This window comes from Rattus norvegicus, chromosome 3 (genome assembly GCF_021556685.1).
Source record: "Rattus norvegicus strain SHRSP/BbbUtx chromosome 3, alternate assembly SHRSP_T2T, whole genome shotgun sequence".
NCBI classification, from domain to species: Eukaryota; Metazoa; Chordata; class Mammalia; order Rodentia; family Muridae; genus Rattus; species Rattus norvegicus.
Window position 1 is genome coordinate 119,016,953 of NC_141536.1, and position 18,074 is coordinate 119,035,026.

Genomic DNA, 18,074 nt, shown 5'->3' on the forward strand with positions numbered 1-18,074 from the left:
CTCTGTTGGTCTCTGAGAGAAAAAAGGGAGCTGTGGCAGCTGTCCCTGTGATGGTAGGGACAGGAGAGAGAGGTGGGAAATTAAGAAGACACAAGAGGAGACGAAGCCTCTTCCGGTGGAATCTGGCTGTGAGTGAGAAACTCAGCTAGCAAATCACATCTGACTCTTGAGCTGGAGTTTGACTTCCCAAAGACATTTCAAATGAGGGCGTCCCTAAGTCTGAACAACACGCCTTGTAAGACTACCTACGATTTCATTCAAAGGAGAATCTTGAAGATAAAGAAAATAAGTAAACTTTTAAGCTTTTCTCCATCTTTAAACTTTATTATGAATCGTATTTATTATAAATTGGAGCTATATAACGTAAGTCACAGAAGCATGTGTGCAGTCACTGTGGGACACCTAAGGACACACTGCTCTAAACACCCGTGTAAATTCCAAGCACATTCTCTCCTATCTCTTAAAAACTACTGACTTTTCATCCTCTGACTCCTTCTGGAACTCTATTATCAAAGCGTAGCCAGATTGCACTTTACCTGAGCAGAGGTCCCAGGGTCGGCCATGTTTCCCTGCCACACCAACATAAGTCATTGTGAAAGGCCTAGAAGGTGTGACTCAGCACACACAGGTCGTCTGCTGTGTGACCTCACTGGAGCTCTCAGTGACCAAAGGCCACAGTCAGTCCTGAGTCCTGAAGGGGTGTGAGGCACCCAGACCATGATCCATAAGTACAGACATAAGTAGGAAGCGTCAACTAGCCTCTCAAAGTTGGGTCCACCAACCCATGGCATTCTGCTTTCAAGATGTCTGCCAAAGCAGGGCCTCTGGGGTTCTTGCAGGGATAGGGAGATTCTGGTGCTGCTATCTACCTGCTAGCATGTTGCCACATGCTACCACAAAAGAAAAGACATACTTTCCCCAGGACCCAGAAATGAAGGAAAACTCCAAGTGAATTTTAACCTACAGAGACCAGAGGGGCTGTTTAAACGGTTGTGTCAAACTGCATTTACCACCCACTCCATTCTATCCTGGAAGTAAAATCTACAAGAAGATACAATGAGTTACAGAGAAATAAGGAAGTCAAAGTCCTACCCTGAGGTCCCAACCACATCTGGACGTGCCTGGAACTTTGGCAGAGGAAGCTGGCTGGAAATCTGTTTGAGAGATGAAAAAAGGGCCCCTCTGGGAGGTTATTCTCACACTAAAAACAAAACAAGTTGGGCTGGGAAACAAAGCCTTAGTTGACAGGAGTTGGATGATCCGAGGCCCACAGAGCCTTGCTTTGTGGACTTTCCTGCTGAGTGACACTAAAGGGACCGCAGGCTACCATCCGGCTTGGTAGTTCCCAGGAAAAAGAAGGTGGACTGTTCAGTGGCCACAGTGACTCCCCCAAGGCAGGCATGTTCTGCCCTCTGAAGCAGGCTGCAACACTTCTGGGAGATGCTCCCAAATGGACTCCTGCCTTTCACTGGTGAGTTCTTGCTCTCAGGGGGCTGGATAGAGATTTAATTTAAGCCCTTTGGTCTTTGGTCTCCAGCTAGGGGTATTATTTTGAGGAAGTTCTAAGGTAGAAACTCTCTGCAGGAAGTAGGCCAGTGAGGGAGGGCTTTTGAAGGTTAGGAGGACCCCGCTTCCTGTCTTACAGGAGCTGCAGAATTTCCTCTGCTACCCGTCGCTGCCACCATGTTTTCTTGGCACCGCTCGCTCCTCCCTTAAGCTTCTAGTGTCAGGTATTTGGTCACAGCAATGAGTAACTGACACAGAAGGCGCCCTTAGCCGTTTCTTTTCTTTTCTTTTTTTTTTTTTTCCGGAGCTGAGGACCGAACAGCTGTTTCTTTTGAATGATCTGCTTATCCACTTTTGATCAACTGGATGTAGCCGCTCAACCTCAAACCATGAGTCAAAGAAACCTTTTTTCTTTACAAATTATCCAGTCTCAGGTACTCTGTTATAGCAAACAGGATCTGGGATAAGATGCCAACACAGGGTCTAGAGAGATGGTTCCCCTGTAAAGTGCTGGCTGTCCAAGGATGAGGTCCTAAGGTCAGACCCCTGGATTTGTTTATGAACTTGTCCAAGGGACCTCTTACCCTGCCTTCCCTGGGCTTCCCAGGACCCCCAACCACACAGCATAGTGGTGTTTTCACATGGCTCAAGTCGGAATGAGCTGGCAAAATTTAGATTCACAGCTGTTAATATGACCCCATTTGTTCTCACAAGGTGGAGAGACGCAGAGAAATCTGAGAGGTAAAGATTTTGTCAGTGAACTCTCCCAGTGTACCTTTCACGGAGAAGGGCTATCTTAACTAAGAATCCACGTTATCCACAGGTGACAGGTTTCTATCCAGTCTAAAATATTTATGTGGCTCAGTATCTGGAATCCTCCTAGACGGTGGAAGAGTAGAGCAGCTCGGAATCCTTGCACAGCCCCATAGAGTGGAGCTATCTTACCAAACGTTCCGTCCTCAACTGAAACACAAGTGACTCTGGTAAGGATTGAAGAAGGCAAAGGTCCTGAGTTTTGTACACACACACACACACACACCACATACACACCACACACACACACACACACCACATACACACCACACACACCACACACACACATGCCACATACACACCACACACACACACACACCACATACACACCACACACACCACACACACCACACACACACACATATCACATACACACCACACACACACACACCACATACACACCACACACATACACACATGCCACACACACACCACACACACACACACCACATACACACCACACACACACATATACCCACACAGCACACACACACACAGCACACACACACACACACCACACACACACACCACATACACGCCACACACACACACCACACACACCACACACACACACACCACATACACACCACACACACACACACCACATACACACCACACACACCACACACACACACACCACATACACACCACACACATACACACATGCCACACACACACACACACCACACACACACACCACATACACACCACACACACACACATATACACACACAGCACACACACACACACCACACACACACCACACACACACCACATACACACCACATACACACACACACATACACACACACACACACCACACACACCACACACACACCACACACATGCCTCTTTTCACGGGGAGTATTTGGGAACGAGCCTCAAGATTAAACTTAGAAGGCAGCCTGCTAAACAATATGCTTACTGTTTTCAAGTACAGGGAATAGTCCATAGAATTCTTTGAAGTTCCTTGACTCAAGGTCCCAGTCCGTGGAAGCTTCTCTTCCACTTGGAACAACGTTCTTTGGTGTGAGTCCATACAAACAGAACAAGCACTCCCCCATTGTCTCAGTGTTGATTTGTGAGGTATCAATAGTGTGTGCCACTGTATTAGGCAGCTAAAAGACAGGAAAAGCGAGTGTCACAAAGCCAAGAGCAGCACCAAGGAGCATCTTGTACAACCAGGCATTAATGGGCCCAGAACACAGACTTAGGGAAATCAAGTCACCTCGCCATTTGCTTGTAAAAGCATGTGTGAGCCAACCTAAGTCACCACAGAAGTTCAAAGAATCTGGGCCTCTGAGCAAAGGAAGAGCAACAGGTCCCAATGGACTCTGTCTTACAGGACCATGCCTCCCTGGCCCTCCTTGCTCTCTCTCTCTCTCTCTGTTTCTTACACTGCTTTCTCCCCATCTGCTGTCCAGTTTATGCCTAAGTAACCTGTGCCCCGGTATCCATGTAGGATGAAGGCTCCTATATCCTTGAGATTCTAGATGCCATCACTGTTGGCCAGCAGGGAGGAGGAACTCTGGACATGAGATGGGCCAGTGTTCTCGCGAGGATGAGACATAAGCAGAAGGGGAAATGATTTTGACTTTCTGGGGAGTTTGTTTGCTGTTTTGGTGTTTTGAAACAGTGTCTCATGTAGTGTAGACTGACCTTAAAGTTGCTATGCAGCTGAGGCTTGCCTCAAATTCCTGATGCTCCTGAGTTTTGGGATTGTAGCCATGCACCACCTTGTCTGGCTTAGAAGTGTCTGAGTGGTCATATGGCTGGCTGAACTCTCATCTGTTACCGTTGTGCCCAGGGTTGGGACCAGGCTCTAGGACCCTCTTCTACTAGCTCAGAGTACTGAACATCCTTCAGAGATCCTGGATGATGGGTTCCTGGATTCATGCATTCTTATACTCCAGAGGTTTCTCCAGGTCCTGTCTTCCTACATGATGCCCTTACCACCCTCTCTGCTGAGTTGTTTCTTCCATGGCATTGTTGAGCGTGATCTGGGGGGGTGAGCCCCGTGGCACAACCCCCATAAGTGTCTACATTAAACATACAGTCCCAGGGGTTTTTGTACATATATTTCTTTTTAAATTTTTATTTATTCTTTAATTTTATGTATGAGTATTTTGCCTGCACATGTGTCTGTGCACTACATGCGTGCCTAGTGCCTACAGAACCCAAAAGAGGACTGAAGTTACAGATAGTTATGAGCTGCCATGTAGGTGCTGGGAATGAACCTGAGTCCTCTGGAAGAAAGGCTACGTTCCACCACCTCTCCAGCTCTTGCAGTCATACACACAGGGGGCTCCTTCACCTTTAAAACTGGCTCAAGTGTCACCTTTCCTTAGCACTATCACCACCACTTGCCCTGCTTCCAGCCACATCTACAAGGCGCATGCTGCCACATTGAGAACCAGGCTATCTGCGGTCCTTGTCCTCCTCCACCTGCCAGCCAGCAAGTACTCAGCACACGGCTAGCAAAGGAAGAAATGCATTTGGCAGAGTGTTGAATATCCAGAGCAGTGTGGGGTATGGGGGGCAATACGTGGGTTGTACAGTGCACCCATAATTGCCATTCAGAACCCCATGTGTCAGAAGCATCCGCTCATTCAATCCTCACACCGTCTCAGGAGGTGGTCCTGCTCCTGTACCAAGTCAGTAAGTGACTCATTCAAGATCTGAGCCAGAAGTATGATCTCTTGGCACATCTGCTTTCTCCCTTCTGAGAAGCCAGACCCAGCAGAGAGATGATGCCCACTGACCCTTACCTAGACTGCTAGCTTCGACTGACACCTGAAACCAGGTGATAAACCTGAGCTGAGGCTGAGGCTGGCTTATGTCCCAGAATTAGGTAGAGTCAAGTTTATCCCATCCTCAGTCTCCCAGCCAGGCCAAGTGTGCTCCCACATCTTCTCCTCCCAGCTCTCACCCTACTGAAGTCTGACTATGATGTGAATGCCTCTTGTCAATTTACTCAACAAACATAATGGACACCTGCCATGCCACAATTATTCTTAGCCCTCAAGAGACTAATCATTAAGGCGTTCCGATATAATGAAACAGCGACCGACTATCCCTATAGTGAGGTAATGTGCTGGAGAATCAGCAGGTAGCACACACAGGAGCATCTTGGCTATGGGAGAAAAACTCTTTTGAGCCCCAAATAATACAAGGAAGCAGAAGAGAGGTGAGTGCTGATCTTAAGAAACATATAGACAGAGAACCAAGCCATAGGATGAGGGGATGTTTATGGCAGTCAGTGCTCTGCAGTAGGAAAGCTCAAACTACCACATCCCATTTACCACACCTCTCCACACAAATGCACATAACCCCACACAAACACAAGCATACATACGCAAGCATGCTTACACATGCATAGACTGTATAGCACACATACACACACCCCAAAACACCCCCACACAATATACACCATACACCCCACACCTCCCACACACACCACACACACCACACACCCCTGATTATTCAGCACTTTCCCATGAACCATTGAGAGACCTCTCGATAGCACTTAAATATAACTTGGACTTCAGAGGATAAAATGGTGACTTAGAATTTCTTTAATTAATTAAGTGTAACAAAAATCATCATAACCAATAATTCCAATAAAAGCTGCATGTCCAGAGAATGTATAACAGATGAGATCCTGTATACATATAAATACAGGGAATGAGAAGAACTCTAAGTATGGGGAGAAATGGACCTCAGAGTATTGACCACCATGAGCTGTGGGCTCAGAGCACTGAGTGTGGCAACAAAGGCTGCAAAAGACAAGAGGGAGGCGCAGGGCGAAGCTAAGATCCAGCAAATGCACCATGGGCATCCAAACGGGAAGTTAAGAAGCCTTCCAAAGGGGCTGGAGAGATGGCTCAGCGGTTAAGAGCACTGACTGCTCTTCCAGAGGTCATGAGTTCAAATCCCAGCAACCACATGGTGGCTCACAACCATCTGTAATGGGATCCGATGCCCTCTTCTGGTGTGTCTGAGGACAGTGACAGTGAATATATATAATAAATAAATCTTTAAAAAAAAAAAAAAAAGAAAGAAAGAAACCTTCCAAAGGCAAAGGCTGCTTCGTAGATTAGAATGATATCATCTGCTCTGAGGAAGCCTGTAGGTTTTCCTGTTCGGTTCCTCAGCAGAACATATGACAAGGGAGGCAAGGTATCCGTCGGTTTTCTGTCACAGTGACAGCTGCCTTCTAAGAAGCTTGACTTGGCTGCAACTTCACGGGGTCCACTTGGCCCCTTGCTGTTGGGTTTGAGGTCAGGTCACCTCATGGCAGGGAATGCATGGAGAAACGGGCTACTCACATTGTAATGGGCACAGGACAGGAGGGGCAGGAGGGATGGGAGGGGCAGGAGGGATGGGAGGGGCAGGAGGGATGGGAGGGGCAGGAGGGATGGGAGGGGCAGGAGGGATGGGAGGGGCAGGAGGGATGGGAGGGGCAGGAGGGATGGGAGGGGCAGGAGGGATGGGAGGGGCAGGAGGGATGGGAGGGGCAGGAGGGATGGGAGGGACAGGAGGGACAGGAGGGGCAGAGATGCCACAATCCTCTTTGAAGGCCCAGCGACCATGAGCAAACTCCTTCCCCACTGGCCTCATCTCTGTAAGTTTCTACCGTCTCCCAATTTCTCTGATAGTGTCCTTAACACACAGGTCCTTGGGATACACCGAAGATCCAAACTATAGCAACCGAGTGATCTTAGTCCTTCTGAATTTTTCCCCAGGTGCCCAGTGCTGAAACAATGCCTGACACCTAGAAACTCCAATAAGCAAACAAATACTGACTGAGCTGTTGAAAGATCGAATGAAACCAAAGTGTCAGGCCCTGTCCTTGCTGCTATACTTTAAGAACAAAAATTCTTTGACCACTCAGAATGGCCAAAATGCCCAGTTTTTCAAAATCAGCCTTGTTAGATACTTCAGCACAGCAACACTCAGAGAACAGTGAGGTGTTCCTGTCCCTCCAGGGTTCCCATAATGCCTTGGGGCAAGAAAGCAATACTCAAAGGCGAAGCAGGCCCGAGCCCAGAGTGAGCGCTGCTGGACTCCTGTTAGGACAGCTATTAGATTTGTGGTTACCGGAACAAAACGTGGATGTTACAGCCATTGTACCAAGAAAGTAAAATGCCAGCGACGAGCTTGGCAGAAGAAGGGAGTAAAAGGGTCCGTGCAGAATAAATGGTTCCGCTCCTGGAGCTGACAGTCAGTTTGAGGTACTTCGAGAGGCTGCTAGGGAGCCTCAGAGGGGCAGCAGCATTGCCTCGGGGCTTCAATAGAGCTGTGTTGGATGAAACAGAAACAGAAACAGAAACTGTGGTACGCTAAACTGCCTTGGCCGTCCTCACAGAGAGAGAAAACAACAGAATGAATGACGGCAACACGAGTGAGTGATGGAGAGGAAAGAGGAAGCTGGCTTGTTTGGCCATCGCAGATGGAGGAATGAAACACATCTGTGGGATCCTGGGCATCCTGACTGAGGTGGACAGAGACCTTTTGTCTAAGGTCATCTCAGAAGGGAGCCTTTGGACAATAAGATCCTCATATTTAGACCAGTGAGGGTCTCAGTGGAAAGACCCCTCATCAGTAGTAAGAGACCTTGTAGCATGAAGCTGTCTCGGGCGTCCTCGGCCATGGTAGAACCAGATAGCTTCTAAAGCTTCAGGAATTTCTAAAGGAGCAGACATTCTTACCCCTGAGATAAGACTAAAAGAGGAAAACTGGGGACCCCACAGATATCCTACAGTAGGGATGAGAAACATAGAAAGACGATATCTGGGCCATTTGGGGGGGTCACACGGAAACTGGGATATCTTGGTAGAGACTGTAGGGGAAGGATGCTGTACCTAAAACAAGTATGCCATTCACTCAAGACCCGATGGCCAAGATATGACATAGTTCCACCACCCCCATTAAGATGTGGCCAACAGAGGCGTTGCAGAACTAACTTAAATGACCAGGTTTGCCTTAATTCAATCATCATGGCTTTTGTTACCAGCTGTACAGAGTTTCCAAGGAGAGAATATGATTTTTAAGTTTTGTGTGTAGCACACCAGAATATTTAACATGGACATTCAGCCTAAATGTGTTAACTCTTTCCGGATTAGAGTCCGTGGACAGATAACATCTTTCACCTGGGCATTGCAATGAACTCAGAACCAGAGCTGGGTAGGAAGATCAGGAGTTCAGCTACATAGTAAGTGTACTGGCTGGTTTTGTGTGTCAACTTGACACAAGCTGGAGTTATCACAGAGAAAGGAGCTTCAGATGAGGAAATGCCTCCACGGGACCCAGCATTTTCTCAACTAGTGATCAATATGAGGACCCAGCCCATTATAAGTGGTGCCATCCCTGGACTGGTAGTCTTGGGTTCTATAAGAGAGCAAGCTGAGCAAGCCAGGTGAAACAAGCCAGTAAGAAACATCCCTCCATGGCCCCTGCATCAGATCCTGCTTGCTGACCTGCTTGAATTCCAGTCCTGACTTCCTTTGGTGATAAACAGCAATGTTGAAGTGTAAGCTGAATAAACCCTTTCCTCCACAACTTGCTTCTTGGTCATGATGTTTGTGCAGGAATAAAAAAACCTGGCTAAGACAGTAAGTTTAAGGCCAGTCTGACTACATGGGACTCTCTCATAAACAAACAAGAAACAAAAATCCCCAGAATCAGCCTCCAGTATTTGTTGAAGTATCTTAAGATAAATATTCCTCAGGTTGAAGATGACTCCCATCTCCACCATTTTCAGTGCCAGGTACTACATGGAAGTTTCTAGAAAGAAAGAACAACAAGGTGTATATGGGGCAACCCTGTGGAACTGCTGTCAGTTCCAGGCTGGGGTGGCAGGAGCTCCCGAGACGGGGAGAAACATTCTGGGCTGAGGTAAGAGTAGCAAATTCAAATCCCATGAAGACCCAGCTCAGTGGGAAAGCAGCATGTGGGCTGTGTGCCTGGAGCAAACCGTTGGAATGGGGGATGTTTTATGTTCCACTTACACGGCCAAGAGTCAGAACCCGAGATGAGCTGAGCTGCCTGTTTCCCATGGCGTTTCAGCAACCCTGAGTATCTTTCTCTGTGTGTGAATGAGTTCAGACCAAGGGCTGGCCAGGGAACTGACACCCCCTTCCTCTCATGTGGAGTTCTTATAGAGAGGAGCCAGCTGGGGGGGAGTTGCTTGGAGAAAAGGCATGCTTCCTGGGCCAAGAAACCTCAGGAAGACGCCAAACGGGCAGGCAGGGCAGCCCAACCAGCAGGATAGTCCACAGGCTCTTTCCAGCTGACCCTGAGACGCTGATCTTCTGCCAGAGCTGGCCTGATCTCTGCAGTTGCAAAGCCAACTCAAGGTTTCAGCACTGCGAGACCTTGATTGCTCTCCTCCCTGTCCCAGCCCTCCACCCTTCTAGGTACACACAGAGATAACTATCAGCATGTTCTCTCCCACGGTCAACCTAATCTCTTCGCTATGGAGAGTTCCCCAAGCCTTCCTACTGTGCATTGATTGAGAACAGACCTGAGCTGTCCAGTCCTTCTAACAAGCTTAACCAATTCCTCTCCAGATCCTAGTTGCCAGGGAAGAAGGTGTCTGAAGCAGCTAAGTGACTCTCCATAGAGAATGTAATTCCAATGTCCAGTCTGTTGGCCATGTTCTGAAGGGATGTTAAGGTAGTCCCCAGGAATGCAGGGAGAAGGTCAGCTCAGAGGAGAAGGACACAGAAGGGGGAGGAAGTCATGTCACTCTTGTATCATGAGGTTGTGGTGAAGAGTTTGGGATTGCCTTCATAATGAGTGGGTTTACTATGAGCATAGACTGCAGAACCTTGAAGCAGCAGTTGGTGTGGAAACACCCTTCGTGTGTGTACAAATTCTCTGTGTTATATGTGTGGTTACACATGCATTTGTGCACACATGGGTATACTCCTCATTTACTTTCTAGGGTTTTTGTTTGTTTGTTTGTTTGTTTGTTTGTTTTGACATAGGGTCTCTCTCCAAACCTGCAGCTCACTGGTTCAGTTACACCCGCCGAGCAGCCATCACGTTCCTGCACTGGGATTACAGGTGTGGCTGCTCTGCCCAGCTGTTCAGATGGGCACTGGGGATCTGAACTCAGGTCCTTATGCTTGTGTAACATGCACTTTGTCGGCTAAGCCATATCCCCAGCCCCTCATAACATCTTCAAGAAGCCCAATGAGAGTTCAGGAAACTCAGCAGGGAATTGAGGAAGAACTCTATGAAAGGAAGGCTATGTTCTCCATGTGAGGTAACAAGCCCAGGGCAGCTAGAGTTACACAGTTAAGAAAGGTGGACCCAAAGCAAGGAAAGTAAGGACAAAGTTGAACCCAAATAGTCATTGGCACCCGTGTCTTCCTTTCACATGCGGGAGAGTGTTGGGCAGAAGATAACAGAGCCCAGATTGGGGAAGAAGCGTGAACTGGAGTCTGGCTGCACACTGATGATGCCATGTAGCAGGTTAGTGTACAGCTGCCCGCCTTCCAAGGCTGACTTCCAAGATGACTGCAGCTGCTGCCATCTGATGCTTCTTTCTAGAACATACACCTGAGTCCGTGTAGGGAAGGGAACTCTGGGAAATGTGTAGCTTAGATTGGTTGATGCAGTAGGAGCTTCCACAGAGTGGGAAACTGAGAAGTAAGAGCTGAGCCAGTCTTTGATTCTGGTTGTGGTTCCCATGACAAAGGCTCGTAGATAAACCTCCCAGTGCTTCTGGGGAAGGGCAGCATAGGGCGTTCGCTTGTCTCCTTTCACTCACTCTTTTCCATGATAAGTGTATTTATTGTCTTCTGTTTTTCATGCTCTCAGATCTACACTCTTAAATTCTTTAATGCCTGCATCTCTAGAGTGCTTTGAATGTTATGGGGAGTCACCACCCACCTTCTGGTTGGATCGAAGGCCAGTTTTACAGGAAGAAACTCAAGCCTGGTACTGCAAATCTGGCCAGGTCTGGGGAGCCATAGGCACCCTGGTGAAGCTCTCACTATTGATTTGCTACAGGCCATAGCGTCAGACTGCTTTCTACATTCGTGTCTCTGTACCCATGCATCAACACAGCTCTCTATCCTCATCTGGGAAATGTTCCTGTGCAGTGGACAGTGGTTAATGGGGAGACTCACAACTAGTTACAGTGTAGGCAGCAAGTAGTCAGCAAGAAGGCTGTGCCTCAAGGCTCAAGAATACTGAAGAAGGGTGTGTGAAAAGATTATAAAAGCCAGAGGTCAGGAAGAGCTGTAGCTAATCAGTGTCTTCTGAACATGACAAGACCATTGTAGTCATGAACTAAAAGCAGCTCTGGTTGTCTGCACAAAACCTACACAAGATCAAGCCAGTTAACTTTCCAGCTCTGGCCTCTGGGGCCTGGGGAATCCTCTCATAAGAAACTGTGATGTGGGCTGGAGGGATGGCTCAGTGGTTAAGAGCACTGACTGCTCTTCCAGAGGTTCTGAGTTCAGTTCCCAGCAACCACATGGTGGCTCACAACCATCTGTAATGGAATCTGATGCCCTCTTCTAGTGTGTGTTTGAAGACACCTACAGTGTGTGTGTGTGTGTGTGTGTGTGTGTGTGTGTGTGTATGTGTGTGTGTGTGTGTGTATGTGTGTGTGTGTGTGTATGTGTGTGTGTGTGTGTGTGTGTGTGTGTATACACAGAAAGGGGGAAGGAAGAAACCATGATGATTGATACTGATTTTAGATCATAGGTGACTAAAAGCTTCCTACTGATTTATGAAGCTGAACTAATTAGAATGCTCACATTGAATACAAAACCAGATTATAAGTAGCTGGATTTAGGAATGCAGTTGTGAAATTCCTTACTGGGTGTTAGCAAATACACACACTTGCTGTATTTTAGTGATTAAAATCTGTTTGGAACTTTTAATTCCAGGCAAAGGCAGGGAGGTCTCTATGAGGGTCAGGTCAGCCTGGTCTACAGAGCAAATTCTAGGACAGCCAGGACTATATAGAGAAACCCTGTCTTGAAAAGCAAAAATTATCAAAAAAAAATATAGCTCGAAGCCAGAAACTATCACAGGATACTAAATTCATTATAATAAGTAAGCACTCAAAACCATACAATAAAAACTGAAAGAACATCTGATTAACTATTAATTAACTACTATTAATTAATTAAAGTGATGACTACAGGGGCTGGAGAGATAGCTCAGTGGTTAAGAGCAATGGATGCTCTTACAGTAGGCCCAGGTTCAGTTCTCAACACATGCATGGCAGTTCCCAACCACCTGTAACTCTAGTTCCAGGGAATCTGACTCCTTCTCTAGGCCCCAGGCACCTGTATGGTGCACATATATACATGCACACAATACTTACACACATAAAACAAAGCTAAAATATTTTCAAATGAATTGCATCATAAAAATCAAGAATGGAATTCTAGACTACCAAGGTGGTGGTGCAATACGCCAATGTCTCTTACATTCTGAGAGTCTTGGATTTTGCTGGACCTCACAGCCAGAGTTAATAATACACCTTCAGGTCACCTAAGATTTGAGATTGCTGTCCTACTGTGTACTCAGCTTGTTTGTTTAACCTGCCTTTAGGAGAACAAATGTTAACAATTGACTTTCCTTGCCTTGGAGTTCCCATGTGATCAACTTTTACAACCTAGGCAAATGCATGGCTGAAACCTTGTTATATATACCCGTATGTGCCCTTGACCCAGAATAGTGTGTGTGTGTGTGTGTGTGTGTGTGTGTGTGTGTGTGTGTGTGTGATGGCAACAAATACTGAAAACAGCAAATAGGTCAAAAGCAACCTTCTAAGGTGAATATCTGCTGTGCATGCTGAAGACGATACATTGCTTGACTGTAAGCATTTGTTTGTTTTCTGGGTCATTTGTTGGAGTCAATGACTTAATCCCTCATTCCTTCCCCATGTGATACTTTCTGTGCTCAAAAACTACAGACCAAAAGCCCTTTGTTAGGGACACAGACATAGAACAGAGCGACACAGGCACAGGGACCGATTCACAAGACAGCATTCAGGCAAGCAAGGATTCAGACTCAGAACAGACAGATAGGAAATGGCAGAAGATATATAGAGAGAGTAGAGAATTCATATCTCGGCTCACTCTTCGTTAAAGTGCTTTTGGGTGCTCTGAGATTATCATTTGATGTGTATCCATCCGACCTGGGGGTGGAGATATGGTCTTTACTAAAACAGAATCCTTACTTTGGACACAGAAACATAGTTGGCTATACAAAGCGCTTAAAGGAACTCTGGGTTGAGAGTACTTAACTTTCTCTCTTGCAAATATTTTCCAGAAATTTATTCACTTTATTGGCGATTTCTTGGCAAGAAATTGCAATAGATTCTTAACTGGAGAGATTGCAGTATTGATGTCTATTGTACAGTATATTAATATATACAATATTCAAAAGATGTCTCACAAAATAAAAGATAGCATAAACAACACTGGTGGAGAATGTAAGTGCAGGAGACTTGAGAGATGGCTCAGTGGTTAGGGCCTGACTCCTTGATGATGGGATATAATGTGAATGGTAAAATGAACACTTTAGTCCCCAGGTTGCTCTCTATCTCAGCGTTTACCACAGCAACAGAAGCAAAGTTAGACAGGAGACTTAGAGCAAAGCCTGGATACCTTTGCTATAGGCCTTAGATGCTACCTGATGACATTCCTAGCCTTTGGGTTAGTGAAACTACAAGTCAGTATATACCAAAAGGAATGACCTAATAGTCACAAGGAGGTCACGTCACACAGTGACTTAGAGGCTGAGATGGTCCAAGTGAAATTGGATCTGGATCTGCAACATCCTAACTCTCTATGTACAGTCAATTAGCCTCGTAGAATGCTTAATACAGATGTGGCTTTTTTTGTGTTTGTTTTCCCAGAATCAATCATCAACCATCACCACAACAACCCAGGGCAACTGTTATGTGATATATATATATTTTTTCTTGCCCACGACATTTTTTTAACTTGCTTTTTGGGTTGGTGGCAGGTCATGCTTGTGGAGGTCAGAGAACAACTTGCAGACGTTGGTTCTCTCCTTCCACCTTATAGGTTCTGAGGATCAAATTCAAGTCACCGGTTTGGTAGAAAGCACCTTTACCCACTGAGCCATTCTGTCTGCCCTTGGTCCATCCTTTTGTCCTTGCGTCTCCTGTATGGAGAGTTTTGGCTTAGTTAGTTATGTTCTGTGACTGTGCTTTTGTTTTACTGCCAGGTCTGGGATATGGGACTGCTTCAGACCGTCCACAGCATCTGGTTATGATCGAGCTCATCCCCTAGCAGGGGTAAGTTTACACTTGGGATTCTGGAGACTCTTGAGAGGGTATAAAAATGTCAGAGGCCTAAGAGGCTGCAGTAGCTTGCCGCCCCTGCTGTTGCTGCTTTTGCTGGCTGCTGACTGCGTTTGCTGCTTGCTGGTTAGAGATATCCTGATAATTGCCCCCAAAGAACTGAACACCCCTAAATCAGCAGGAAGCAGTCTAATGAGATGGACACCCCCTCTCTCCTCTAACCTTCTTCCTTACCTACCTAGTGTTGGGGGGTTGGAAGGGATTGGGATGGAGAAGGGTGGCAGATATAATAATCCAATAAAGTAGCCAGAAAGTACTGTTATAATCTCCAGACATTTTCTGCTGTCCGGGGAAGGCAGGGCCTGCACCTTCTAGGGAAGAGTGCTAGTCATCAGCTCGTGGCACTCCTCTTTATGGTTACTATTTATTCTTACACAGGGTTTCACCAAGCTGCCCATGCTGGCCTTGACCTCATTCTGTAGCCCAGGCAGGCCTTGAGTTTTCTTCCTTCTGCTTCAGCTTCGGCATCCCCAGACTACAGGTCAGGGCAGTCCCCACTTCTACAAACACTCTTTCATTGCTACTTGCATGCAAGGCACCTCCCCAGTGCCGGGGCTTGTAAGTCCAGTCAGAAAGGTAGGCACCAATCAAGTCTTAAATGAAAAAAAAAAAGTCTTAAATGAGTGTGTAATTAAACTGTAAGAGTCAGGAAGCCAAAGGGAGGGCCACGCTAGTGAAGGCTGGGGTTCTCAGCCCTGCTCAGGGTTTCCAGGCTCTTGCTGCCCCAGGACCAAAAGTTCAGAGGCAGAGTTAGGAATTAGGACAAAGTTTACAGATGAAAGTCCACATTCAGGAGGGGGAACAGGTTGCTCAGACACCCTTCCTAAGAAACGAAAAATAAAGGTGAGGGTGTTTTTTCTTTTCCTTTTCCTTCCTCTCTCCCTCCTCCTTGTCCCCTTTCTTTTTTCTTTTCTTTTTCTCCCCTCTCTCCCCTCTCTCTCCTCTCTCTCTTTTCCTCCCCTCCCCTCTCTCTTGTCCTAGTGCTAAATGGACTTGAACATCCAGAAACCTCTGAGAAACGCTTCTTCAGCTGTCCAGAAGAAAGGTCTAGCCCCAGGATCTCTCCCTTCAGGGCAGCTTTGATGGTTTGGTAGACTATTAGCAATGGTCCAAGGTGATTTTTACCTCACTTTTCTTACTTGTAACTTTGTATATTCTATGTAACCCAGAATCATGCTGTAAGCTATGCTCTGCAGTGTATCTATGATGGAAGAGATCATTTAAGGCTAGTCAGCCCCCTCCAACCCAACCTACAGCAGCCTGATCTTCATAAGGAAAACAACAAAATTAAACATATACAAGACATAAGTCCAGTTGTTTTCAGGTTCAACAAATATGATGAGATACTTGTCTTTCTATGGATTGCTAAGACACTACCCATTTTAGAAGGAACCATTGCTGCCTCTAACAGTCAGAGAGCATGTGGCCAATGTTTAGGAGCACGTCTCAGGATTTTTACACGGTCAGCTGACCATTTGAATGGCAGTTTGGTTATTTGTAACTATTGGTCTGTTTGGGCCTGTTTCCTTCTCTCACGTCTTAGGTTCTCTTTTCTCCCACTACCATTCTGATATGTATGGCCTTAATTTGGTATCATTATGGATATATATTTTTTTCTTACTTTGGTTATTGCTTTTTATTGAGAGATTCTCCAAACTTCTTACTGACCCACCCTTCAGGTATCACACACAGCACTTCTGAGGCTGTTTCTCTTGCCGGGGTAGTACTCATCCAATATGCATTTAAATGTTGGGTCTTCTTGTCCCACACAATGGCACACATGTCATCTTCACACTCAGGAAATGGAGCCAGGAGGGTTATAAGTTTGGTACCACTCAGTGCAACAAAGAGAGCACATCTCTCAAAGTTGAGGGAGGGATGAAGAAAGAAAGGGACAGGGGAGTTGGGCGGGGAAGAGACTTCACCAAGGAGAACACTGATGTCCATTGAATCCTAGCTATTTGGGGTTCAGATCTTTCTGGAAGCTTCTAGATTGTTCTTTGACTCTGTGTGGGCCAGAGGCAGAGGACAACTTCAACTATCGTTCCTTGGACAGAGAATGGCAGCAGCAGGCTGTGTGGCCCATAAAGCAGCTGTGTCATTTTGTCCTGCACTGTCAGGGAAGGATCAAGGATGGAGACCGAGTCATTCTAAGTTTGCTCCAATTCGAAAACTATGTCCAGCACCCCAGGATCTGCCCTTGGCCTCCTCCCCAACCCAGCACCTACCAAATGGGGCCTGGCTTCAGAGTGTCAGTGCTTGGCCTCCTGTGTGGATGCTATTTATAAAGGGGTTAAAAATCCCACTCTAACCTGTCCCTCAATCCATCAGGACCAATTCCTCTCTGACACCTTAGAGACCTGCCCCTCTGTTCCCTCCCAAGAGTACATCTCTTGCTGGTTCAGGTTAATTCCCTCCACCCCAGCTTTCAATTTCATAAGTGCTGACAAGAACTCCATACTAGTCAATTTCTCCATTGGGTGGTGCTATTACGGTTTTAATGTCAATTTACCACAAATTAGATTCACCTGAGTAGGGAGTCTCACCTGAAGAACTATTCCCATTGCACTAATGGAATCTTCTGGACAGGTCCAGCCTTTTGAAGAAGGGGGCATGAAAGATTAAAAAGGAAGGTTGCTGGCCTCTCTTGCTGGCTGGCCAGCCTTCCTCGGAGCTGCTGCTGCTGCTGCCTCCTCACTGGTATCAGAACCAGCATTGCCAAGCTCGCACCACAGGCTAAGCACCAGCATCCTTCCAGGAAGCTTCAGGTTTATGTCACTAGATTAGGACTGCTGAGGTGCCAGACCTTGTGGACAGCGACGACTGGGTTGTTGGCCTCTCCAGTGAGACAGAGCCACTGCAGGACTCTACTGAGACACCCAGTCTCAGGACAGAGCAACTACCTGGTTCTCAGACTCTTAGGTGTGATCCAGCTGTTGTTACTTACTGTAAGCTGACTTAATAAATTCATAGTTTATGTATGCATATTGACTTATATATAATAAATTCATGTATATGTATTGTGTATGTATATATATATATATATTTTTCAATCTCATTGGCTCTGGTTTTTATTATTTATTTTATTTTTTTACAGTCCAGTCATTGCCTGCCTCCTGGTCCACCCTCCCACAAATCCTCATCCTATCCTCCCCCCAACCCCATCTCCAAGAGAATGCCTTCCCCCGCCCCATCAGGCCTCCCCACTCCCTGGGACCTCAAGTCTCTTGGGGGTTAGGCTCTTGTCTTCTCCCACTGAGGCCAGACTTGGCGTCCTCTGCTATGTATGTGTGGGGGGGGGCAGGGCGCTTCTTAAGAAACTTACCTCTTTATTTTTTAAGATTTATTTATTTATTTAATGTATGTGAGTGCACTGTTGCTCTCTTCAGAC

The 18,074-nt window shown here is 46.5% G+C and overlaps 1 long non-coding RNA gene across 3 annotated transcripts; it reads left to right on the forward strand.

The window, feature by feature from the left end:
• Positions 1-1,239: 1,239 nt before the first annotated feature.
• On the forward strand, positions 1,240-17,703 carry LOC102552722 (uncharacterized). 3 transcript variants are annotated; one of them, XR_015684616.1, is made up of 4 exons: positions 1,240-1,471; positions 2,330-2,489; positions 14,548-14,617; positions 15,665-17,703. It is a non-coding gene; the product is annotated as an uncharacterized LOC102552722 (long non-coding RNA). The 3 variants fall into 3 exon arrangements; XR_015684615.1 differs by having other exon boundaries at positions 17,273-17,703; XR_015684617.1 differs by lacking the exons at positions 14,548-14,617; positions 15,665-17,703 and adding an exon at positions 7,065-8,880.
• Positions 17,704-18,074: the final 371 nt, after the last annotated feature.